The 27,820-nt window shown below is 44.0% G+C and overlaps 1 long non-coding RNA gene across 1 annotated transcript; it reads right to left on the bottom strand.

Annotated features, from left to right (window-relative positions):
• Positions 1 to 225: 225 nt before the first annotated feature.
• LOC142001485 (uncharacterized) lies at positions 226 to 27,546 on the bottom strand. The gene is made up of 3 exons (XR_012642502.1): positions 27,294 to 27,546; positions 7,311 to 7,557; positions 226 to 271 (listed from the first exon to the last, which is right to left on the bottom strand). It is a non-coding gene; the product is annotated as an uncharacterized LOC142001485 (long non-coding RNA).
• Positions 27,547 to 27,820: the final 274 nt, after the last annotated feature.

The following is a 27,820-nucleotide window of genomic DNA, read 5'->3' as shown; positions in this document are numbered from 1 at the left end:
GTCTCTTTCCTTACCTGAGCAAGCAACTGTGAGAGTGCAGAGGGGAGTTTCTTCTTCGGTATGGCAAGGGTCCTTGATCTTGCTGTTGAAATGAGCTGAAAGAAGCAGCCTAGGATACCAGCTTAGCTGTTCAAAGGACTATGTTCTGGTCCTACCATTGACTTGCTTTGTGGCTTTGGGCCCCTTCCGCTTTTGATTTCCTCTCCCATCTTTGTCTGAAGCTCTTTGGAGGTGGTTTGTTTTTTTCCTTTCATGTGTGTACATACAGAGCCTAGGACAACAGAAATAATAAATATCTAGTTTTTATCAGGAGGTCTCCAAGCACTTTAAAAAGGAGGTCAGTATCATTATCTCCATTTTACAGAAGAGGAAACTGAGACCTAGAAAGGCATCATCCACTGATCAGGGTCACCCACCAGTAGAGCTGGAAATAGAAAGTAGGTTTCTTGAATTGCCATCCGATGGGCTATCTGTAAGTCCATGCTGCCTCCCCTCCCAATGAGATCCTGAGCCTGTCGGTACTACCCTAATATAAATAATAATAGAGCGAACTGGTGGACACAGTTTCTGTGCCATAGGCTTGTTTACAAGGAAATGGATTAAGAACGCAAGCTTGTTTCACCTATGTTACCCAAGCATGGTAACAAATCTTTGCTCTTCTCAGTGTCACAAGAAATTCTCACATGACCACTGTCACCTCTCAGGAAAACTGCAGATGTATTCCTCTCTGCGGTCCCTTGAGGGCAACTACTCACCTTCTTTGCACAGAAACCCACAACTCTCTTGTCCTCTCCAGGATTTTTTCCAGGCTGTGCAGCTCTCTACTCATACTGCGGTAACCGCAGCAAGCATTACAGAGAAACTATTAAAAACAATAAAAGAACCTACATATACACACTAAAAAGCTTCCCAGAGAACAGAAGGGCCTTTCAAAGATTCTAGCCTTGGGGTCTAGTAGGTGTCAGTCTCGTAGTCTGCCCCCTGGTTACATCTTCACAACTGGCTCATATTTGGAACCAGAACCACCATGAATAGTTCAGTTTTAACTTTACACAATGTTGACCGGGGCCTTATGTTACAGGTAAGGCCATTGTCCATTCCTCACAGCATAACTCCCAAAGGCTGTTTGTTAGTTTGTTTTGAGGGGATGGGCTGCATCACTGGAAGTGGGGAATTTGAAAGAACCTCCCCCCCTGGAATTCCCCAGGAAATTCATGTCACATGAATTGTCCCAAAAGCCATTTTTGTCCCACACATTATCCGTATAGTCCTGTAAAAACCCAGTCACATCTCCTGTCTTGAGAGGTTACACAAGATCCCATCCCACAATAATAGATAAACCACATTCATTGAATATGATGGGCCTCAAAGATACTCAAATTTCATTCAGTAAGGTCTGCTAAGGATACAGCAGGAAATTGCCATAACTGTCTCCACCCTGATGTGCTGGCTGTTGATTTCTACTCATACACTACAAATGAGGAAGGGTGGGAAAGTTCAGAACACTTAAATCTTTTTCACCAAAATATTTTTTTCCCATCAATGAAAAATTCACAGTCAGCCCTGTAGGCCATTGTTAGAAATAGTTCTTAATTCTCATTTCCCAATTTGGAAAAAAAATACAACCTTTCCTGCTTTTGTAAACATAATAAGGAAAAAAAACCCTAAATCTTTTTTTGACAAAAATTTTCCAACCACCATTACAGTTACTCATATCCTTGAGTGTTGGCAGGGCTGGCGTATAAGCATATATAAGATAGAGTAGCTTTAACTGACCATGTATTGTGCACGTATGATTGCACATGTATAATCATTATGTATTTAAATAAAGTTACTCTTGCAATGCAGAATAAGGCCAAGGGGCATGAAGAAAAAAAAACAATGGCTCTAGAAAAGCTTTAGCTTTTGGGGCTTTGACATATTCCCTTAGACAGAAAAAGGTCTCATTTGCTCCATCTGTGTGGTTCATGCTCCAGCACCTCTTATGTTTGTCAACACCTCAGATTGCATTGAGGTCTGTGGATCTCTGATCTCAAAGCCAGAACCAACCTTTGACCCCTTAAAAGTCCAAAGCTTAGGGTAATTTCCTCCATCAAACAATTCTGATCATTTGCCTTGGCTGTCAAAGAACCTTTTGGCTCTTGATTAATTCTTGTTTCTAAAAGCAGCAGAGGGAGTTCCAGGATGTAAAGAGATTCTAGCCATCCACATAGATGGAGATGGTCATTGTAGTTTGTTGTAAACACTTCGTGACTTCTTGGAAGAGTAACTGACAGACTTCCCTGAAACTTCTGAGCCACTTCCAGTCTATGGCTAATTTCACCAAAGCCTGAAAGTTTACCTAGAAAAAGTTGTGTTGCAAATGAGAGAGTCAGGAATGGTTTAGATGGTGCTGGGACGTGATCATACCAAAGGAACTCAGCAAAAACCACAAAACAACATTGGCCGTCACACAAAAACAAGCTCTCACACTCATTTACACTCACATTATTGTGATATGTTTTATATTTCATTAGTGATGAAATCCACATGTCTGCTTTTCCCTTAGTTCCTTCTCCATTACTTTCTGGTGCTTTGACTTTTTCTTTTTCTTTTGTAATTGATTATTCTGTGCCCAGTAAAAGGGAAACGATGATACACAATCAAGGACCAACTTAGAGACAGTCATAAGCGAAAAATAAAGGTTATGAGAGTTAGCAGTGCCAGGTCATACATCTTAGCCTCTCTGTGCAGAGAGGGAGGAAAATATGTAGCTGCACTTAAACTGAAAAAAAAAAAGTTTACTACAAAAACCTACAGTAAATTAAATTTATTGGGCAAGGGTTACAAAACTAAGGCTCCTGTCTTATAAACATGAAGGCACATACTTAATTTTACTTATCGGAGTATCCCCATTGTCATCAATGAGGCAAGTCACACGTAGCAGAATTATTGAACATACATTTGTGGGAGTGGGACATACAAGGCAATCAAAGTCATAAAAGTTTGGAAAGACTGGGAAAAAAGCAAGCGAGCAAGGATTAAAAATAAGTAAAATAAAGAGAGAAAGTTGGCAAAAGAAATTTATAAGCAAGGGAACCTCAAGATGTTCATATGCCAAATTGAATAATATCATGCTCTTATTGTTAGAAACTTTGCTCTATATCATCTTCCACACACAGTTTCAACATCATCAAAACAAAAAAGCAGTCAAGTAGCACTTTAAAGACTCACAAAATAATTTATTAGGTGATGAGCTTTTGTGGGACAGACCCACTTCTTCAGACCATAGCCATACCAGAACAGACTCAATATTTAAGGCACAGGGAACCAAAAATAGTAATCAAGGTTGACAAATCCAGAAAAAAAATTATCAAGGTGAGCAAATCAGAGAGTAGAGGGGCAGGGGAGGGGGGAGTCAAGAATTAGATTAAGCCAAGAATATTGAGTCAGCCCATTGGGTGTCTGGTCTCTTGCTAGCTGATCCACTCTATCTGAGAACTGAACCGGACCTGGCAGAAGTGCCTGAGGACTGTAATATGAAATCCAGACTTCATCTCTAAGTGTCACAAAGACTCCTTTGTGCTGTGATAAGATGCAGCAACCTGCACTCAAAATGGAAGAAAGAGCCTCAGGGGCTTTCAAAAGTCATGGAAAGCTTACAGCTGGGTGAGTGACAGAGAGCAGAGACTGAGTGGTTGAGAGCTCAGGAGAATGGAGCCCATGCCAAGAAATGGTTACTGAAGAAAGGATGTAGTTAGAAAGGAGACTAGATAAGATGATGCCTTCTTATTAACATTGCAAACTGGCTGAATCGTCCATAGCAATTCATCTATTTGTCCCTTTCTCTCTGTCTTCCCCCAACCCAGGCAGCCATTGGGCACATAGGCACCAGATTAATAGTACTGCATAGGGTCCTAGCAATGCAGGATATTTTCTTATTTATCAGCATGTGATTAACATACACAATAGTTTTGACTAGAGCTGGCTGAGTAATATGAACATTGATTGGCAAATATTTTGAGACTATACCTGGTAAAATGTCACTGCTATCAGCACTTGAATTTAAGGTGCTCCTGGTTACTGCAGACACATAGCCCAATGCCTTTGTGTGCGAGGCTGCTGCTACACTTCCATGTCGGAGAGGGCATGGTAATGAGGCAATTCGAAACAGGCTATTGAGGCGCCAGCATACATATTCAACATCTCATTAGCACAGTGGCGGCCAAGTGAACAAATGTCAAATTTCAGATTGACAGTGAAGATGGGGGCAGCTTTGAAATAAGTGCCCCACTTTGCCGTTCCCTTATTCTGATCTAGTTCTGTTTTAACCCACCTGCTTTTCAGATGCTCAGGAGGAAATTTTAAGACCAGTGCTGTACTCCACTGCATTTAAGAAGGCTGGTGGAAAGTCACAGGAGATCTAGATGGCTTACTCTGAGAGAGCTGGGCTGCCATTTAAATTCGAGTCTCAAGAGGGCTCCCCCCAGCTGAATAACATCTTTATTTTTTAAATGAAGATGTTTCTTGACAAATTTGTTTGTTTTGAAACAATAAGGGTCTGCAGAAAGTCAAGGCATATAGCTGTGTTTGCCGAACAGATGCAGTGTCATCCTCCCAGCAGGTTCAGTCCCCTCTCAGGTGGAATTTTTACAATAAGAACCTAAGACTGGCCATACTGGGTCAGACCAATGGTCCATCTAGCCCAGTATCCTGTTGTTGAGTTGTCCCGTCCCAGTTTTTGGCAATCAGTTTATGCACAGCCAGAGTATAAGGTTTCCACCCTGACCATTTTGGCTAATAGCCACTGATGGAGTGATTCTCCAGGAACTTATCTAATTCTTTTTTCAACCCCAGTTATACTTTTGCCTTTTAAAACATCCCCTGTCAATGAGTTCCACAGGGTAAGTGTGTGTTGTGTGAAGAAGTACTTCCTTATTCTTGTTTGAAACCTGCTGTCAAGTAGTCTGAATTCCTACTACTAGAACTGGCTGGAATTTTTCATCCCAAAAATTGTCTCATTTGAAAATTTTTTTTATTCAAAGTTTTTTTCTGGGAAAATGTCAATTTTTGCCAAAACTTCTCAGTTTTCCAACTGTGAAAATCCAGAATGGAAAAAAAAACATTTTCTAATTTCTAAACCAACATTTTGAAAAAAACTTTTATTTTTGAAATCACACTTTGAAGTGAAATTAAATAGTAGTATACTGAAATTTTAATTTGTTTTGATTGAAAATTTCACAAGATGCTATTTCAATATTTCCAGTGTGAAACTTCCTATAAATTTTACTGCAAATTTTTGCAATTGCAACTTTTTGTTTTCTGTTCAGCATGAAGAATAATTCTGATATGTTAAACTTCCCAGAAAGAGGAAAATTCATTATGCAAAATGAGTGCAGCACCTGCATACGCATACTAAAATCATTTCATAAGTGTGCTTAACTACACAAAGTGCAAAGTGGTGGAGAATCAGACTGTTAGATGTGGGGTTTGTGTACCTTTTGAATTAGTCCAGTTTTCAGACACCAATAGTCACGAACAACTACTAAGAACTGCATTGGAAACATTTTGCAGAGCTTAACAACTTTATGCCAACTACAAGTAGAACCTCTCCAAGTCTGGTGTACTCTCCGGCAACATCTATGTTTCAGCATGATTTTCGTTAGCTAGATGTCTACTTATGGATGTGGTCAAGTTTCTTATAGTGCCATAAAGTTTGGCTGTCTTGGTTCCATGATGTTGTTTAGCTCTAATTTTCCCCTAAATGTCTTCTAAGAGCCCAGTAAGCAGTGGAAGCATTGGTAATGTGTTAGACAATATTGACCTTCTGTGGTCCGGCAAAGTCTCTGTTTTTGCACCATTCAGGTCCCAACAGTGCCAGACTAGAGAGGTTCAACTGGTACTAATTTTAACAATGCTATGCAGCCTCATGTGCCCAGAGGTGGCACACTTTCTTTTAAATAATTATAAACTCACTTTCTTACATCACTTTCTATATTTCATCTACATACCCGTAACAAGCAATTTATCTCACTGTAGCAAGCCCCTAGTGTTGATAAGGAAAACCACACTTCACCATGGTGCAGGTGTACTGTTTGCTAGTCGTATAAACTGCTGAAACTAAAGCTAATCCTCAGGATAGACAAGGCTCTGTAAGCATTTTTCTGGTATTATTTGTTTGTTGCTTTCATTTTTTGTTAATGAATATCTCTTGGATCTCTGTGAAATAATCTCTTCCCTGGCTGATTTATTCATTTATTTTTTTCATTTCTAAGCCCTGTTGTTTCTGGTGAAGTGAATGGATTAGTTAATTTTCTTTTTTTTTTTTTAACATTTGTTTTATTGGATACTGAGTAATTTCCTGTTTTCATTCCCCGTCGCAGAACACTGCTGAGTATTTGCATTCTCCAGAGGTTCAGGAACACCTACAGAGTTGGAATCAGCTTGGCCTTGTAAATCTTTAGGGTCAGATGTTGCTGAGAGGGTGAAATTCACCCTGTGCGGAGATCTAGTCCAAGATCTCTGCATCATTTAAGTCCCACTCGATCACTCAAAATAGGATGTAAGGCTGCACAGGTTTGCATTAACTCATCTGCAAAGGGGTAAATCGGGACTATTCAGATGTGCAGTGGGATATCTTTTATCAAATCTTGAAGTTAGATGCCTCTAGCAGAGTTTGTCATCAATAACCCCACACATTTCCCCCAACAATTTGGGCCTCATTTCTTACAGCTACTGAGCTCCCATTGACTTCAGCTGGAGTTGCTAGTTGTCATTCTGAAAATCAGGCCTTGGTGGCCCGGATTCAGCACAGCACATAAAGCAAGCGCTTAAGCCCATCTCTGTTCAGCAAGTAGCATGGGTTATGTATACACTGAAAAGCCCCACAGCACCAACTGTGAGTGCACTAGGGGTGAAGGGCTAAAAAGAGCACTGGAGACACTTGGGCTTTGGCTGGAGCTTGGGCTCCAACACCCTCCAGCCTCAGTGGGTTTCAAGTCCAGGCTCTGGTCCAAACCAGAACATCTCCTTAAGGCCCAACCTCCAAAGAGAGTAGGGTGGTTGTGGTGGAGGAGGGGTTCAGGGTGCAGGCCCTGAGAGGGAGTTCGGGTGGAGGAGGAGCTCAGGGGCTGGGGCAGGGCTTCAGAATACAGCTCTGGTTGGGTATCTCTTACCTCAGGCAGCTCCTGGGTGGTAGTAGAGTGGGACTAATGCCAGCTCTCCCCTGCCCTGGCCCTTTGTGCCACTCCTGAAAGTGGCCAGCATGCCCTGGTGGGGAAGGAGAAGATGGCTCCATGCACTGCCCTTCATCCGCAGACACTGTCACTCACCTCTCATTGGCTGCGGTTCCCCATTCCTGGACAACGGGAACTGTGGCAAGGGCAGCATGTGGAGATCCCCTGCCCTGGCTCCCTGGGAACTGCAGGAATGTGCCAGCCACTTCTAGGAGGGACGGGGCAGCGGGGAGTCAGCCTTAGCCCCACTGTGTTGCTGGTCTGTTAACAGCCAAGCTCCCTTTTTGGCTGCAGGAGCCTCCAAAAGATCCATCCAGATTCGGGGACACTGCCTGCCAGTGTTCTGCATATGGGTGGAAAAAATTAGAGGGAACAAATTTTGTTATGTGCATCAATATTGACTTAATGTACAGATGCGCACTACCAGTAGAAACCAAAAACCCGGATATAATATATAGATGGATATAGCCACATAAAAATTACCAAAATACCAGCCACGACCGGTTAGGCATTTTAGAACTCACCACTCAAGGAATTAAATTAATGCATAAGAAAGAAACTAAAATTATGAAATGCACAGACCCATCAAAGCCCTAAAACAACACGCTTTGAAAGAAGAAGAGGAAGTCTGTGTTGGGTTGGGATGTGAGTGTGAAAGACAGTGTGTTTGCATGAGTGACAGAGACACACACAGTGTGGCAGAGATGCGCATTGCCTCTTTAAGTATTCTGCACATGTTCAGATACGGGGGCAGCTTTCAATAAGCTCCCTCCATCCCTAGTCCTGTCATGTCCCCCCTTCTGTGGGGATGGGGTACTGGGGTGTGGGCAGGGGTACACCGTGATATCAGTGCCCCTCTTTTCTGCCTCCCGCATCCTGCATAAGAAGTAGGTGGCTCGCAGGGAGTAGTTCCAAGACAGAGGGCATGAGCAGCACAGCAGTGGGATGAGAGGCAGCTGAACTGTTGGCACTTGATAGCCTCCCAGCCAAACTAGTCAGGATCTCCCATGAGAGGCTCCAAAATCTACCAGTAGAACCTGATCCTTTGACAAAATGGGCCTAGCAGACCTCTCCAAATTATCACACGGAGTCTGTTGCAAAGCCAGGAACTGAACCCCATTCTCACACCATTGCCATAACAAGAAGACTGTCCTTCCATTCCATTTGTGTGTCTATTAAGTTCTTGCCTTTTTCATTGTTTATGTAAGGCCTTATGGTCTGGGAGATCAGATCTATTTTACAAGAAAAATATACTGCAGCTACTCATGTTAAAATAGCCCCCACCCCTTCAAATCCAGCAAAGATCTCCAAAATATCTCAGAGATACCTGAAGCAAACTCAATATCATTTAACTCAAAACACGGTTTACGATTCCCGGCTCAGTCTTTTACTAATATTTGCACAGGGGATACTGCAACTTGTCCTGTAACACATCATTAAAATCCCGCGGGAATCCTAAAACGATTACATTGAAATTGAAAGCTTTTAATGCCTTCCAGGAAATCTTAAAAATGTTTTCCTTAGACATACTCAGCAAATCCTTCGCAATATATTGAGTGACCTATTCCACAATGTTTTGGTATTATATTCCTGCTGTGGATACATTGCCAAATTCTTTGCATATGAGTAATACTTGCTAGGTGGCACAAAGGGATCAGATGCAGCAGTCTTTCATCTGCTAGCATTCTGAGACCTGGACTAGTCTCCAATCTGTGAAATGAGTTTGATGGCCTGTGTTTCCACCTCACCTGCAAGGTTTGGAGGAAACTCACTCTGTATTCTGGGCATGGTGTATCTGGCAATCTTGGTAGCCCTACTCTGAGGGCGGTATGATTTCAAATTCCATGTCGCCATACATCTTTGCTTAGAAGCTGCAGCTGCTTTTAAACTGAATTGTTTCCTCCCTGTGGTCTTAAATTAAGGGTGGTTTCTGAGAGAGGCTGACCTCTATTAAATGGTGTTACTTTCCTTCCCCAATAGTAAAGGTGGGGCTAACAAATGTGGATGTCCCTTATTTAAAAGTGAACAGCAAACGTGCCATTTACTAAAGAATCTTGTTTGGAAATGCTGTGATAGGTGTTGAGCTGGTGTCAATGAGGGTGATTCCATGGAAGTTACACTGATTTACTCCAGCTGTGGACCTAGCCCCCACTTTGGAACAGATCAGGTCTTTTTTAATTTCTCCCTGAGAAAGAAGGCCCTGTCTATCAAATCCAATTGAGTCAAATGAGGGAGGAACTTAGCTCACTGAGTTTTACTTTGTAATATTTTTATTCTTTGTACCCTGCACAAGCAAGTGTGAGGCAAACAACCACAGAATACAAGCTTCTAATTCCACAGGGGGCTTCTGGATTCATCACAAACCACATGAGTCACCAGGGTGGAAGTTCCTGGTATTACACTGCCACAAGTTTGTTATTTGTTATTTGTCAGAAGGTCAGAGGAGGTGTCCCTCTGGACTGGGCTCTGTTTACATTCGATTTTCCAAAAGATTTTTATTTGCATCCCATAGAGACCCTGATCCCTGTCAACAGGGTCTGCAATGAATAGTACCCTCTAAGGGTATACCTACACAGCAGCGTTATTCTGGAAAAAGCTATTCCAGGAGCAGTAAGTAAGCTTCTTCCACTCCTACATCTTGGAGCATAGGCCATTGATGACCATTTGCCAGCGTCCCATGTCCTGGGCAACCTTTTCCAGTTCTGACCAGGTATATCCCATCCTTTTAGTGTCAGCCTTCAGGTCTCTACACCAGGGCTACGTCTACACGTGAAGCCTACATCGAAGTAGCTTATTTCGATGTAGCAACATCGAAATAGGCTATTTCGATGAATAACGTCTACACGTCCTCCAGGGCTGGCAACGTCGATGTTCAACTTCGACGTTGCGCGGCACCACATCGAAATAGGCGCTGTGAGGGAACGTCTACACGCCAAAGTAGCACACATCGAAATAAGGGTGCCAGGCACAGCTGCAGACAGGGTCACAGGGCGGACTCAACAGCTAGCCGCTCCCTTAAAGGGCCCCTCCCAGACACAGTTGCACTAAATAACACAAGATCCACAGAGCCGACAGCTGGTTGCAGACCCTGTGCCTGCAGCATGGATCCCCAGCTGCAGCAGCAGCAGCCAGAAGCCCTGGGCTAAGGGCTGCTGCCCACGGTGACCATAGAGGAGAGAGAGCGTCTCTCAACCCCTCAGCTGATGGCCGCCATGGCGGACCCCGCTATTTCGAAGTTGCGGGACGTGCAATGACTACACGGTCCCTATTTCGACGTTGAACGTCGAAGTAGGGCGCTATCCCCATCTCCTGATGAGGATGGCGACTTCGACGTCTCGCTGCCTAACGTTGAAGTTAACTTCGAAATAGTGCCAGACGCGTGTAGCCGTGACGGGCGCTATTTCGAAGTTAGTGCCGCTACTTCGAAGTAGCGTGCAGGTGTAGACACGGCTCAGGTGTTTCTTGGGCTTCCTTTTTCCTGGTGAGTTTCAACTTAAAGCTATTCTACTGTAGTTTATTTCAAAATAAGGCTGCTATTTTGAGAATACAGCATCTACACACAATAGAGCCTCTTTTGAAATACAGCCATTAGATGCACTATGGTTTATTTTGAAAAAGGCATTCTTTCCTGTCTGCACAGCCCCTATTTGAATTAGCTCTTTCAAAACAAGGGCTGTTCCTTGTGGAATGAGGTTTATTGCATTGTATAGAAGCTAGGAAAGTTATTTTGAAATACCTTTGCTGTGTAGACCTACCCTAAATGCTTATGCTGAAGCACGACTGGGTGCAGAAATGCTGTTCAGAGTTTGGTAGAGGAACGTAAAACCCTCTCTTGAATATCTAATGACTATACAGACTTGTCCTCCTCATTACCCAGCCATGACAGAGTGGGGCTGGGCTCATCTGGAGAAATATGGCGACGGGCCATTGACCAAAAGGAAAGACGATAAGAGGACAAGGGTTACACAAATTCTGATCGCTGTCCCATTGGTGTAGATCTGGATCCAGTTTATGGGAAATCACTAGAGTTACACTCATGTCAAATGCATGCAATTTCACAAACTGACATTCCTTTTGCCATTCACAGCCACGGGGCCTCATTCTGCTTCTCCTTACACCAGCCCTTGACTGATTACATTTTGATGAATGTGAGCTCAGAATCATTCTCCACTTTGGCTCCAAGGTTTTGGGTGCAGTGGAAAGACTCTGAGTTTGCATTTCTCCTTCTCAGTTCCACAGTATTTCATGAAGAAAGGCCCCTTTATTATTGCTATCATTAACGTGTCTAAGACAGTTTAATAACCCTGACACATAAGGCTGTTCCTATGTATCTCTACTATAATAGCCTCTAAAGGCCTCAGTTCAGATCAGCACCCTATTATGCTAGACAGTTCATCTACACAACAACCCAGATTAGAGCCCCATTGTGCTGGGGACACGATAAACCCATAGCAAAACCAGTCGCTGCCCCAATGAGTGAAAGAAATGGCACATTATCAACCCCATTTTAGAGATGGTGAATAGTGGCACACAGAGATTTTACCCGTCACCCCAAGAAGTTGGTAGCTTTGTCAGGGCTTGTACGAGATTGGCTCCTGGATAAAGCTGAACCCACATGTGACAGGGTGATAACAGCTTTGAACTAAGCTCTCTGGAAGCCAGCACCCCAATCACATAAAACATCCAGGACAGTGTATGATTAAGGTGGCAGGGAGGATTTACACCTGCTGGTAGCATGACAGGCTAATGAGGTAATCGGCTCACCAGCTGAAGAACCTACGAAGATGTTCAGATGCCATTGTTCTAGGAGAAGTAGAACAGAATTCTCTCCTAATGGACTAGCTATGTAACAGTGCAAACAACCTGGTGCGCACACAGCATAAAGCCCTCAAACACTTGCCCAAAAAAGTTAAAAAAACTCACAAAATGCAGACACAACACAGACACAAAAGTAGCAATCAAGCAATGGGCTATCAACAACCAGCATTGATTTTAAACCCTTTGGGGCCACATAAAGAACTTATTGTACCCCAGCCGCATCTAACCCCATATTTAAGGCCAAATGGCAGCCTCGGCCATTCCCCTGCTGATCTATCTTGTAAGGTCAGCCATGGGGCAACGCCAAAAAAGGGCAAATTCCATACCTGAGCTGAAAGATTTTTGCCACAACCCTGTCATCTTCCTCTGGATTTATTGCTGTTATTGGTGAGTGCCTGCCAGCTCCAGGTGGGACATTCTAAAGGAATGGAATCAGGTGGGAGGGAACCATTATTCATCATAAAATCATGAGAGTATGTAATGAACATAGCTCTGATTTCACCCCTGCCCCGCCGAACAGCTGGGCTTTCCCTGGGCATCTCCAGGATGGATGGACGGAGGGACTGTGCTGAGTTTCACAATTCCCTTGGCAGGCATTGCCTGGCCCACATGACTTCATCTCGGCTGATGTTATTTTTCTAGAGTCAGGAATAACATGGACTTTCCATAACGCGTGGTTTTCTGGAGGGTGTGAGTAAATTCCCCTGCTATGACTTATTTAAGAGTCTGGAAACCCAACCCGGCAGCGGTGAAAACATTGAGCAATTCTGGAGAAGGAAATATCACCTCTGGGGATGTGACACACTGAGACTCATCAGTGTGATGCATTCCAAGGGGCACCAAAGCAGCAGAAGCAGTATTCCTGGAACTCACGAAGTTGACCAGAGCAACACACACCCATCAACTGAGACTCACCTTTGTAGAAGACACTTGCTCCAAGTGAGTGTAAACATGGGGCAGAGGCACCACTGAATGTCCACATTGTCCCCCTTCCAAAAGTCATTTGCACCTTAGCTGGTACCTCTAGCTTGGTGAAGAAGTGGGGGGATGAGCCAGAGTATGCAGATTTCAAGGCAAGAGGAGGAAAACATCAGCGTCTACTAGAGGGTATTTCAGACAGCCATTAGTGTGCACAGCACCTGCTGACTGCACCTTTCTTTTAGCTCGCCTAGCTGAACCATAAACGTTGAGGAAAGGGCCCAATGTTGCCATGGCTCTAGTTTAAGTGTGTAGGTAATCAGGGTGATGTGTGAAGCTAAATTTGAGGATTAGAAGACTTCTAATCTTTTTTTCTAATTCTCTCCTCCTGGAGAGGCACATTAACTATGCCAAGGTTGGGTTGGACCCGGCTCCTCTTCAAGGGCCTGTCACACGGTGGCAGTGACATTGGACAAGTCATTTAATCTTCCTGTATCTCAGTTTCCTCTATCTGTAGAGTTGAGATAATGATCCTTCTTTAGTTTGTCTGGTCTGCTTTAACTGTAACTCATTTAGGACAGAGCTCATGCATTTCTAGAGCACCTCTAGTACAATACACTCCTATCTTTACTGGGTCCCCTAGGAGATGGGGTAAAACAAGAAATCAAAAAGTTGTTGAAATATTTTCAGATCTCCAAAGCTGAATTGACTGAGTGTCAGCTCTTGGGATAAGTACGGTTTTGGGACTGCTTCAAATTTTGGGCAAAGATTTAGTTCTTATCTCATTGAAACATTTTCATCCATTGTTGCTTTGGAGTAATACCTGTTGGAAAGCCATAGGCTCTTAGATTGCCAGCTCTGCCTGTTACAACTCAAGAAAGCTTCAGCGAACTCCAAAAAATTAAGTATGAAATTGTTTCCCCCTTCGAGGCCAGATGACTCCAACATAAACACAGCGGCTGAGCCATTTTTCTTAAATTATAACTGCCCCATTTCCTTTCTTGCTCTGACCTCAGCCAGTCTTTCATCACCACCTCTCAGCATCCCTGGTCAGAGAAGTCAGGGCTCTGCATTTACCAGCCATAATCTCATGGAATAATCTCTTGCGAAGGAAAGTCAGTCAGCAAGTTGTAGGCATCAGTAGTCCTCAGACATAGGCAATGGCAGCCAGCAGTATGGGTGGGCTGCCTCAAGCTTTACTGACTTTGGAAAGAACAGGGAGGTGGCATAATCTTGGTCAGCTTTTCAAGATCCCATAATGCTTGCTATAACAGACAAAGGATGGTCTCATGGTACATACAGCACATTGCTAGGAGTCAGGAGATGTGGGTTCCATTCGTGACTCTGCCAGCCCATCTGTAAAATGGGGACATTAATTCTCTGTCCCACAAGTTAATTCCTTCATGCTTGTGAAACACTGCTTTTTGGTAGAATGTGATATACAATGCATAGCACTATAAATTAGAACTGGAATAATAGTGCTGAGGCCAAAGGTTCCAGGGGTCTACAAGGGAAAGGCAGTTCAACTGGACTGACAAGCAAACATCAGAGTGAGCAATATTTTAGTTAGGGATGGGAGTGACCAACTTATATCCTTTGTCTGAAATTCTAATCAAGCTGTGAGATACTAATTTGAACATTTTAAATTTTGCATAAGACCAAAGAGTGCTTCTGAATGGGCAAGAAGTATGAAATCCTGAGAACCGCCTAGGAGAAAGACCATGTGTTCTTACGTCGTTTCCTTCTCTAATTTGCAAAGTCACAAAATTCAGACCATCCTGGGAAATGTAACATCAGAGCTTCTTCTCCCAACTCCACCAAATATTCTGAGGTTCTCCCATTGCCTGTTGCAATGCACTGATCTTGCTCCACTTCTGGTTAGGAACCTAGCATGAAGTGCCACTCAAAGAGACCTGAACAGAGATTAACACTTAGAACTGATTGGAAAACTACAAACCAAAACATCAAGAACTCACAATAAAATAAAAGTTTCCTTTTCTTCAGCTGAAATTACATTTTGTCCAAATATTGCTAAAAGATAAACAAGTGCTTAACTGCTTCCCTGATTAACATAGTGCTATAAATTGTCTCCAGGTGTACGTAGCTTACCAGAAGGCTTGCAAGGCACAACATACGGACTATTAGTGAAGCTGGCCTAGGGTTTGGTTTGGTTTTGGTTTTGGTTTTGGTTTCGGGTTCCATTCAGCCCACCATGGAATCACTCTTGATTCTGGATTTAAAGGTAAGGTGACACTGCCATTGGAGGTGGGGTTAGAGCAGCGGTAGACACAGCCTAGTTAGTTTTGAGCTAATCTCACTCATCCAGGATCCTGAGTACATATTCATCTGGTTTCACTGCTATCATTATTCATGACAGATCACAGGTGGTTTAGGTATGTCTGCACATGCTGCAGGCACATATCTGCTTGCAAGGGCAGACATTCCCTTACTTGAGCAACAATTTGCACATCTCTAATTCTCACGAGATTTCCAGATCCATGCAGCTTGAGCAGGAATTTTGGATAAGAACCCTGAAGTCTGAGTGCTGCTCAGAATCACGTCTGATCTCTGAATCTGTTAGGATAGGCTCAGCCCTGTCCTCAAACAGCTCTTTTCCAGCCTGTCTCACCAAGAGGCCCTCAAGATTGCCATTGGTTTCATGGCTCACTTGACAAATGGTTTGTTTTAAGCCCCATTGAGATCAATGGAAAGCCTGCAGTGGACTTTGAATCAGGCCCAAAAGTAGCAGCCACCAAGAAGAACAAGTGTACGCAAAATGGGGCAGGGGGCGGAGAGACCTAATTTAAGATTATACAAGGGGAAATGGCCAAAAAAAAATTACCTAACCCTTTAGGAACATATTTATATTTTGATTTCATGTAATATTACTTCCTGGTTTCCAGCACATGTTCCCTGGGCGTCCCCTATCAAATATCAGGCAGCATTAAATCACTGATCCCTGATCCCTGCAGCTCTCAGAAAAACATCTGTACTAATTTGTTGGTTTTCCTTCACATAAGGGCCAGATGAACTCCTCCAGGGCTCGGCTGAGTGAGATCGTTGACAGATGCAGACTGGAAGTGCAAAGATTTTTCCTTTATTAAAAATAAGGTTCCCTTCTCCAAATCCTTAGTTTGTAATTTGCCGTGGTGGGGCAATAACATATGGCAGCCTCAGTCCAACATTGTTGTGGTGACAGAAACAGCATCTTTAGCTAATGGTACTTCACCACCAATGTTTACTGACAAGATTATCCAGACTGGCCTGGGAAGACTGGGAGGCTTGGTGATGGGAAACAGCGTCTTTTGATTTCGGGATCACTGAGTTGAATCAAAGTACATACGTTTGTGGCTGTATGAGGACTGACCACATGGAGCAAATTGGTGTCAATTCCCTTCCTTCTGAGTCCACCTTGCTAAAGTACCCACAACATGTTGCTTCTACTGTCACAGTCAAATCAACTCCTGGTGTAATGGGCTCCACTGGTACCAATGGAGAGAGTCTGGGTAGTTTCTGCAGAGACACTAACAATTACATATTTCATGGCTCTAGAACTCCTGGAACTGAGAAGAAATGTTCCACTTAACACCTGTCCTTGGTGGTGGTGTTGTGTTAGTGACATAATTGACTATGACCTGGACTGAAGGCTCATGTTCACGTAGGCTACCAAACAGCTTGTCAAATGGTAGCAACTTACTTGGATAATAACCTAGGCCAGGTTCCAACCAACGGCCCTGGGTTAAAATGTATCATTGGCTATTCCCAATTCCCTCAGCCACACGTTAAATTTGAAAAGTTATGTCAAAAGACAGTAATTTAGGTTGCAAAATCAATCATTCAAAAATTAGGACGTGCCCTATTTACAGCTGCCCATGCAACCTTAATTCTATCCCCTTGTGTGTCCAAACAGAACGAGGCAGGTGTTGTACAGAATAATAGTATCTTTTCACAATTAATGGCATATGGACAAGAGAAAGGAATGAGGGTTCTACGGAAAACCGTAAATGAGACCATTCCTTATATTTGAGTATTTGATTTAGCAACCTCAATAACATTTGAAAACGTATTTTTAAATGTAATCTCGGCTTTCTAGATTTCTTCTTTTCAAAGGGAAATGGTAAAAACGTTCCATTAACACAACCATCTACACCTTTTTATGCCTAAGATCACTCTTTGAATTTAAACCTAACAAATTATTTTGTTAGTCTTTAAAGTGCTACTTTACTGCTTTTTTTCCTTTGAATTTAAGGGCAACCCAGGAGGAAGAGGTGGATGGGGTGGAGCATGGGCAGAGAGGGGCAGGGCTTGGGGCAGAGGAGGCTTGTTCTGGCCCTTCCCTGAGCTGTGGGGCTGGGGGGGAAGCATGTGGCCAGAAGCTGATTACCACAGGTGGCTCCCATTCACCAGCACAGCAAGGCTCGGCAAACAGCCTCTGCCTGGCGCCACGCTGCTCCTGGAAACACTAGCTGGCTGAGTGCAGGCATCCTCTGTGTGTGGCCCCTAGAGTGTGCAGTTGATCTCCATTTGCTGTACTGCTGCTGGTGCCCACAAGTGCCACCCCCTTTGGCTGATTTCTGGCCAATGGAAACTGCTTGGACAGTGCTGGGGGCGGGGGTAGCACAGATCTGGCTCACTCCACCCCCCTTGCAAGGGCAACAGAGACTGCTTTTACTCAGCTAGCAGGTGGCTTCTGGGAGATGAGGTACAATGATTCAATGAGAGAAGCACCCACACATCACAGAGTCCCCTAAGATTTCCTCTGAAAACTCTCTTCCAGTCACTGATTTGTTCATCTTGCGATAGCTACATCACACGTATACAAAGCCTAGTTTTCTCTCTCTAGAAAGGACGCAAGTGCTTACAGCAGAGATAAATAATCCCCCACTCAACTCCCTAGAACCAATTATCAATTTTCATTGCAAGAAAAAAGCCCCTCTTGACCCCTGAGTAGAGGGTAAGGTGCTTGCAGACACAAACAGCTCTAGAAATATTTGAGGTACCCTGAAAATATTAAAAACAGAAAAAGATATTTTTTAACGTTTGTCTGTAAAGAGATGGTGATGGCTGCTTAGGCAGATGATTACAAAACAGTCCCACAAAACCCTTCCCCAGTTTATAGCATCTGAGGACTGTTGGCTGATGTCATTTTAAGATTACCATAGCAACGTGAGTTCTGACAGTGTTCTTGTGTCACCAGCACCAAGTCCCTTGCTGGCTGTACCAGGAGTGGATGCCACTTGTGCACACACCTATGTAAGCAGCCTCCTGCATGTGCATAAGCTGCTTTTGTTTTGCTCCAATAGCCACTGACGAGGAACTGGGTGAGCGGCAAAGAAAACATGTTAGAAGCCTCAAAAATATCCATGACTCTTTTGGACTCTGTCATCTAACGAACTAAAGGGTGGCATCTTCCCCACTGCAGTTAGTGCTTAGCCCAGCAGAGCTTCATCACCTAAAGCTGCAGCAGTTCTCCATCTAGAGTGGTATTTGCCATACCAGATTAGGATATGTCTACATAGTGAGGGGGTAAAAAAGCCATAGAAATAAGATTCAGAGCTCATGCAGGATTCATGCTATGGGGGTAAAAGTAGTAGTGAGGAAATTTTCACTAGAGCTCTGAAACCTGGCAAGGGTGTTGTATCTCAGCGCTGAAGCGGGAACACTCACTGACCTGGGTTCCCAGACTCGCTGTCACAGATCTTTTTTGTTTTGTTTGTCTCCTGCAGTATAGACCTTAGACCACTGGTAGCTTGGTTTTGGCAGTGGCCAGTACTACACATTTGAATCTTTATAAGGGACAATTAGGGACAAACCTGTACAGAGAGATTCCAATCTGTCCAAATTGCTTATGTGCCTCCCCCACTTTACCAAAGTATCTGAGCACCCCACAATGCACAGTGTAGCAAAATACTATTATTTGCAGGGCTTAGAAAGATTTGCTCCACATTACCATGAGGATGCTCATGGTAGAACAGGTCTCTTTAGTCCCAGTCATGTTCTCTTATCACAGACCATTCATCTCAAATGCACACTGAGGTTTTTATGCCCTCTAGCAGGTGGTCATTTTCCCTGATTAATTTTTTTTGGATCTTTTCTATCATTACTGTGGATTTTCTCATTGTCCATAGATATTGCTATTCAGTGTTAATGTTCCTAGTTTAGCCCTTTGCTCTGCAAAGATTTATGCATGAATTTAACTTCCAGAATGTGCAAAGTCCCATTCACAGCTGCATGAATAATAAATCTGCCAGTTCATGAGCAATTCAAAAAAGTGGGGAAAAATTCATTTGGGGCCAAACCAAAAATGAACATTTTTCAAACATTTGGGGGACAACTTTTATTTAGTTAAAATAAAACAAAAATTCTATCAGGTCAAGCAAAAGATTTTTGAACCAAAAGGTACTGAAGGTGATTTTGGAAAGAAAATCCTTTTAGAAAATTTCAAAATATTTAGGAGTTTGGGGGTGTTTTCAGTTTTTTTTTTTTGGCTGAAACAATTCAGCAAAATTGTCTTGAAATTGCAAATCATTTTTTGTGCCATCAATGCTGCATTTTTTTGCCAGTTGAAAGGTTCCTTCCACACTATTTATCCAGAGTTAGTCCCACTGAACTACTGAATTCACCATAAAACTCAGTGGCACTATTCATACCCTTACCATTAAGAATGTGTGTTAAGTCTTTGAGGCTTTAGCTAGATTTTCACACGTCTTAAATGGAAGTTAAAGGATGCACAGGGCTTGTATTGACCCTCTGCACAATGTGCACAACTATCGAATTGGCATGTGAAAACAATGTGGGAACTAAATTTTGCTAATTTTGCTGGTTGAATTTAGATGAGGCCCTTTGACACTCTTCCCTGTGATGACATACATAATGACAGAGTAGAAAAACTGATTACTTGGAATACTGATGTTGCATTCCAACTGGTGGCATTGACTAAGATATTGACATGTAGTATCTGTTCTGAATAGACCCAACTTTTATAGGCAGTGTCTACACTAGGAACTAACTTTGAAGTTAAATTCAAAGTTAGGCACTACTTCAAAGTAGCCAGCAGAGAATCTACATACTTTTTCCCGCCCCGCCTTACTTCAAAGTTAACTAAGTAGGGAGCCCAACTTCGACGTCCTTACTCCATTCCTGGGAATGAAATAGTGCCCTACTTCGAAGTTTAACTTCCAAATAGGGTGTGTGTAGACGTTTAACGTCAAAGTTGCTTACTTTGAAGTTGTACTTCGAAGTAAGCAACTTCAAAGTTATTTTTGTAGTGTAGACACACCATAGTCTGTTAATGAGCTGAATCCTAAGCAATAAAATGTGTCATAAAATGAAAGTGTTGCAGTATCTGTGCCATTCTTTGGTCAAGGACAACGTGAAGAACCAATTTGGGGACAAGGGTGTGAAATATGTTTGAAAAATCAGAGTTTTAATTATAATGGGTATTTTCTCGGCCTGATGATGGTGAAGGCAGCCATCTTGAAAAGTGACTTCATTTAGAAAACTGGTCCAGATCACACTGACTGACACTGAGCATTGTGAGGCACTCGTATGCTGTGCTAAATGGCACCATCTAACTACTTCAGCGAACTAACCCATGCTAATTACCTAAGATTTGCCTAGTTGGAACATGACCTTAATTCAAGATTTAAGCCCTGTGCATGTAAACAGCAAGGGACAAGGTCCTGCATATAAGAGGCAACTAGCTGTTAGCTCTTAGGTTAGGTTAGAGCTGTTAGCTCTTAGCTGTTAGGTTCTCCTTCAGAGCACCTTGACTGATGGAACCAGTCAGAGATGTCAGCTTTTTACTAGTGTTTAGGAATGATAAGCCACTAATGACTACAGCTGAAATGGGTTTTGGCAGGAAGAAAACACTAAGGTTCTTTATACAAAGATGCTTTTTATCGGTCAGAGTAATAGGTCCAGTCGTTTTTTTCTTTTTTTTTTTTTTTTCTTTTTTCACTTCATACTACACTATGTCTCCTGGGTAGGTTTGGGGAACATTTTACAAGAATGTTGGAATAGCTCCTGCTGCCTCAGGGTTGCATATTCATGGGATGGCTTGCTGGAAGCATTTATGCATTGATAGCCATTAAGTCGCATGCAAAGTTTCATCCTTCCTGCCATGCCAGCGTGCCTCTCACATCTTGACTTGGAGGGACCCTTTTAGTCTCTGTGACCCCTCTGCCCAATCTGCTGACTCATGAGCAACCAGTATAATGTACTTGGAGACAAGTTCAGACTGAGATCCTTGACTTATTTCACACAGGCCACCAAATTATAACCACTAACGGTGATCACTGTGGCAGGATTGACCTGGAAGTAAGGAATTTTTTGCCTGCCCCCGAGCCAGCAGCGCTACATCAGAAAGTACTAATGGACTAACTTGACAGATATTTATCTAACCGGCCCAGAATACTTACAAGCTGTCCAGTAGACAGGCTGCCCCTGGCTTGGAGGCAAGAAACCTGCATTCTGTTAATCCTGGATCTGCTGTATGACCTCAGACAAGTAATTCACATCTATCTGTCATTCCATCTTGCCTATGTAGACTGCACAGGGATTGTTTCTTATTATGTGTTCGTTCAGGGCCTATCACAACAGGGAAACAATTTTTTGCTATTTAATACTAAACCATCCTACAAAAAGGTAACACCCTGAATGATCAGTCTCTATGAGTGATTGGAGACTGATTAGACTGATGAAAGTGCTGTAACAAAGATGGTGTAATGTAATGTGTGTGGAGCAGGAAAATCTCTGCAAGTGATTTGCTGTGTGATTTTGGATAAATCACTCTCTTTGCCTCAGTTTCTCCATCTGTAAAAAGTGGCAGGGGGTGAGAATGTACTAAGCAGAGTGGTGAGAAATAACTAGTGTTATAAAGTGCATTGAGAGATGTCGTTGACAGGTGCTGTATGAATGGAAAGTATATTGCATTATTATATCATTCTCAGAGTTTCTTTGCCAAATATGCCTTGGACAGAAAAGATCCAGACACCAATGGGCTATTAAGTATGAATCTTTGACAGTAGTTCAGCTACATAGAGACATTAAATAATAAATAACAATATTTAGCATTTAAATGGTGCTTTGAAGATACAGAGCACTTTATAAACATTGACTAATTATGCTGAAAAAAACAACAACAGCTGCGTGTAGGGCAGAGTCATGATTCATTTAGAAATAATGTAAGAGGAAAGTATAAAAGATATAGAGGGGATTTTAAGAATATCCATCCTGGCTCATACTACTGGTCCATGTCGTGCAATATCCTGTTTCCCACCATGGTCAGACACCTGAGAGGAATATTAAACAACAATATGTAGTATTTATATGGTGGTTTTCTTCCATAGATCTCTAAACACTTTGCAAATCTGAGTATAATTTCCCCCAGTATATGGATGGGGAAACTGAGGCACAGACAGACGAAATGACTTGTCTGTGGTCACATGGCAAGTTCATTGCAAAGTCAAGAACCAAGATTCTGAGTCCAGTGTTATAAGATTAAGGTTGATATTGCTTCTGAATTGTTATTTTAGCTGGTACAAATGCAGCTAATATTCTTATTATTCATAATATTGTTTATTGTTTCGAGTGTAGTGACAGCTTAGAGCAATGAGTTCCCCCAAACAGTTATGTGGCATGTAAGAAAAGATATTTCTTTTTATCAGTTTAAACTTGCTGCCTTTTCATTTCATTGCATGTTCCCTTTAGCTTGTGAAAAGGAAGGTTCCCAAGGCACTCTTCTGACATTCTTTACAGTTTTTTGGAGAGGTAGCAGAGTTAACCTGTCTCTTCAAACACAACAAGAAGTCCTGTGGCACCTTTATAGACTAATGGATATTTTGGAGCATAAACTTTTGTGGGCAAAGACATGCTTCTCAGTTCTGACTAAGCAGGTCTTTGACCATGAAAGCTTATGCTCCAAAATATCTGTTAGTCTATACGGTGTCATGGGACTTCTTGTTGTTTTACAGTTTTTGCCACCTTATCCATCTATTTCATTCCCAGGCAACACAAACCATATGTCATCCAGGTGTGAAAACTGGTGCTTAAGCAGCCTCCTGCCTTGGCCAGAGAGAAAATATGTCCAGCAACATCCCAAGGTTTCTGGACTTCTCCTTCATGGAACATAGCATCTGCCTGGGCAACTGTCTGGAAAGACATTAGTAATGGTCAGAAGTTGAAGAGGGAAAGGTGTAGGTTAGATATTAGGAAAAACTTCTTCACCAGGTGGGTGGTGAAGCATTGGAATGCGTTGCCTAGAGAGGTGGTGGATTCTCCATCCCTTGAGATTTTTAAGTCCCGGCTGGACAAGGTCCTGGCTGGGATGACTTAGTAGGGATTGATCCTGCTTGAAGCAGGGGGCTGTACTAGATGACCTCCTGAGGTCCCTTCTAGCCCTGTGATTCTCTGATAGTGTGAGATGGCATATGTCATAGTTCGCAAGATATAAATGACAAGCAGTCCTATAGCACCTTAAAGACTAACAAATTTATTTATTTTGTAATGAGCTTTCATGGGTAAGATCCACTTCTTCAAATCTGAAGATCTTACTGACAAAAGCTCATTACCTAATAAGTAAACTCCCAGTACCATCTAGAAAACCTAGAGGAGGAGATGCTCAGCCTGGGCTTCGAAATGTATAGAGTGACCCATTTGAGAGCATTACCATTGAGTACATTGCCAAAGACTCCAGGCACCAGGTGGCACATTGCAACTAAGATTTGGCTTCCGTTACAAGTGCAGCAAGTTCAGTGGTGCCACCATAGGGTCTTGTGGGCATTTTCACAACAAAGCCATTCATTGTTTATCAGTATAGATGTTGCACAAGTGCCCAAAATGTGTTAGGTTCTCTAGGAATGGACAGTGCATGCTCCCAGAAGCTTATGTCTAAGGTCTTCACTTCACTATCTTTTGCATAGCTAGGGTAGACAAATCAGGATCGACTTTTCCTCCGTGGTGTAGATCTGGGTTCATTGGGCTTGCACCAATGTCCCTTACTCTACGCATCAGCCTGGAGTACCGGGGTTGATGGCCGAGCCCAGAGAGATCGACTGTGGCATGCTAATCCCCCTGTAAGCATAGACATACCCTTAAACACACGCAACATAGCCCAACATCTTCATGATATTTCTACTGCGAAGGGTGTCTCAGCACTGGCTAGAGGTTAGCTGACAACACACTGTAGACAACTGATGACAGGGGCAGCTGGGGATGTAGTAGACTTTCAAAAGCTCCTGAGTGATTCAGGCAGAGACGTCAAAGGTATTTGGGCTCCTTGATTTCAGTGGAAGTTAGGCACTTAAATGCCTTTGAGGATCTGTGCCTGAAGTGTTTTGGAAAATAGGAGTCCTTTAGCAGCCATTGAAAACTTTTTCTGGGGTGTGGAAAACCCAGGCTTGGACTGCCTAGGGGTGACTTCATGGCAGGAGTAGCCTGGAGCATTACATGACAGGAGTGAGGGGCATTGGCAGAATTGTGGTGGAGGGGACCCAGGCTGGAAAAGCAGAGGGTGCTGCTTGTCAAGACAGGTGTGTTTAAAAGCTGAGTATGACCCCTGTGTGTGGAATAGCGAGGACTTGCTACCAGCAGAGTGCGTGGCCAGCATTGGGAGAGGGGGCAACTAATGCTGGAGCATGAGTTTCCAGGTCAGTTGTGACATTTACTAGCAGAGGTCTAGGACTGCAATAACAGGAGTACTGTGGGTCCAGTCTCAGGTGCATTAGCACAGCAGTGTGGGAGCTGAGTGCCACAATAAGAAGTGGGAGCTGCTCCATGCATCATCAGAAATGGGTGGGGGTGTGGAAAGCTCTCCTAGCACCTGCTCACACTATGCCTGGCTCTAGTCAGCGCTGTCAGTATCACACTTAAAAAAAATAAATAAAGTTTATCCCATCCAAGCCTCTCTCATTCTCTTTTCCCCCACTCTCTGAGCTCATACATGGCTCAGGCTCCAGGACAGCTGCCTGGTTGCCAAGCCCCCCTCCCCCGTCCCCCGGCTCACTCCACGCTGTAGCACAGAGCAACACAATCAGGATGATAACTGGGCCAGCTGTTAGAAATCATTTCAGGACTGAAAACAATTAAAGTGAAGCTGAGGCATAAATAACAGAAACCCTTTGCTCCTTTTTCTTGCCTGTCCATTGTGGTCTCCCCATTACAATGATCCTCCAATTGCTATGCAAACATTGGCAAAAATTGCAGGTCATTAAATGAATTTTTTGTAAATGGCTCAGGACTGACACTTTTTTTTTAAACCTTAGTTTATTCTGAATGTAATAAGAGAGGTTGTGGAGATATGTAAGAGCCGGTTAGATAGACACACATCAGGGATGGTCTAGATGGTGCTTGGTCCTGCTATGAGGGCAGGGGCCTGGACTCCATGACCGTTCGAGATCCCTTCCAGTTTGAGTGTTCTATGATTCAGATCAACAGTAATGACCGACCTTGATCCTGAATGGGATCTCTTGGCTTTACTGAAATCTCTCAAAATCTGGGGCACACTGTGATGGTAAAGTGGGGACTTGGAAGGGTCCTATTTCAGGATTGCTAGATGGGGTCATGAAAAGTGTCCATGATTCACTGCAAATATGTGAAATGGATCCAATTCAGTAAATAACCTGTGAAATTCTGCACGCGTTTGATGCAAAAGGAGAATAATTGCTAATTGAAAAACACTTATTTTGGACTCAAAATTTGTACTGTCCTTGCAGCAAAACCCACACTTCCTTAATCAGGAAGCACACCATTTCATTCAGAGAAGGGTACATTTGCACACCACATGTGACAGTGAAGTCTGTGGGTTTCCATGCAGAGCAGGAGGTTTTACAATCGTTTCTTGCTGAATGAAATCGCTAGGGTGATGGAAAAAATCACAAATATATTCAAGAAAATTCACAAAAAATTATTTTTTGCACAACCTCAGCAGAGACGAAAGACTGCTGCTATCAGAGGGCAAATTTATGTGATAAGAGTTGCTGAGCTCTCAGGTTACTTTCCCGGGAATAAGTTTCCAATCACACAAACCTCAACTGTATCTGCCACAACCAGTTATTCTTGTTGCTTTGTTGATAGTCACTGCAGAAGGACCAAGGGTTATTCCCATCTGGTTTTGGGAAGAAGGGGCTTTTGAAATCAGGGGGCCGTTTTGAAAGGCCCCCAGGTTACTCGGTCGGCGTGCATTTTGAAACCTTCAGTTTTGAAGTGCATGCAGCTGCCATAATGCTAATGAGGCACTGTATATTCATGGTCGTGAGTCATTAGCATATCTGGAAGTGCCATATTACCATAGCCCCTCCAAAGGGAGGGGCCAGTGTGGCCACAGCCAAAGGGTATGTCTACCCAGCTGCCTTACTTTGAAATAAGCTATTCTGGAAGAGTTATTCTGAAATAGCTTATTTCAAAATAACACAGCTATACACAAAAATGAATTTTGAAATAGCACTGTATCTGGGTAAGCTCCCTGAAGGGGTACCTCCACCTCCAGGTCAGTGGGTGGCCACTCTACTCACTGGAGTACCAAAACAAAACCGCAAGTCACTAGCTCGTTAGCCCCAGCCTTGCTTCAGGTGGGCGAGCAGCAATGGCTCAGAAGCCCAGCCTTGTGTGAGACAGGTGATGGGGAAATAACTCCGGGTTAGGGGCTCTAACCCTAGGTCAGGGCAGACAGCAAACACACACACAGTTCCTGAGAGCCCAGGCCCCAGTTCAGGGCACAGCAGCGACCAAACGCAGGTCAGAGCCCAGGCCCCGGTTCAGGGCCAGGCAGCGACCGAACGCAGTCACAGAGCCCAGGCCCGGTTCGGGGCCGGGCGGCGACCGAACGCAGTCACAGAGCCCAGGCCCAGTTCGGGGCCGGGTGGTGACCAAACGCAGTCACAGAGCCCAGGCCCGGTTTGGGGCCGGGTGGCGACCAAACGCAGTCACAGAGCCCAGGCCCGGTTCGGGGCCGGGTGGTGACCAAACGCAGTCACAGAGCCCAGGCCCGGTTCGGGGCCGGGCGGCGACCAAACGCAGTCACAGAGCCCAGGCCCGGTTCGGGGTGCAGCTGCAAGGAAACGCTGCCAGGTATGACCCCGTAGCTCAGCGACACTGTCTCCTGGCTCAGGAAGGAGCTGGCGGTTCACCTGAGTTGGCGGAGGGGGGAGGCTGCTTCCCAGCAGGTGGGTGGCAGGGGGGACACAGGCCCAGCTACTCCACTGCCTCCCAGTCTAGGGCCCTGTCAGTGGCAGAGTGGTCTGCTGCACAGGTCAGCAGGGCTCCACACCGAAATATACAGCCCTGAGGACCTTTTCTGGTCCTCGCCATTCCCTGGGCCACTTCACTTCTTCCCCTGGCACAAACCTGGGTGTCACGTCGGTCGTACGGGGTTTCTGGGTAAGCCGGGATCAGCTGGGGGCCGGGGTCCCGGGCCAGTCTGCAACGGCCTGCAGGTCCTGCAGCTCCAGCCGGACTTGAGGTGCAGGCTGGGGCCGGGGTTGGGGCCGCTTCTCTGGGTCAGGAGGGTTCCGCGGCGCTTCCAGGGGATTGGCTGGGCTCCCAGGGTTCCAGGCCAGACTAGAGCTGCCTGCAAGTCCAGTGGCCCCAGTAGGGTGCACTGGGCAGGCCTCTCGCTCCTCAGGAGGCTGGAGACTAACTGAGCCCTCAGGCTGGACTTTTATAGTCCTAGTCCTGCCTCCTGACTGCTGGTCAGGTGGCTGGGATGGGTTAAACTCCACCCAAAATGGCTCCCGGAGGGGCTCCTCCGGCTCTAGGTCAGAGGGTGGCTACTCCACCCCACTACGAGCACATAGCTATTTTGAAATACCACATCTATGCACATAGAGCCTGTTTTGAAATAGAGCCATTGGAGTCACTGTGGCTTATTTTGA

This window comes from Carettochelys insculpta, chromosome 25, assembly GCF_033958435.1.
Source record: "Carettochelys insculpta isolate YL-2023 chromosome 25, ASM3395843v1, whole genome shotgun sequence".
Taxonomy (NCBI): Eukaryota; Metazoa; Chordata; order Testudines; family Carettochelyidae; genus Carettochelys; species Carettochelys insculpta.
This window is presented reverse-complemented; position numbering and strand designations above follow the sequence as displayed.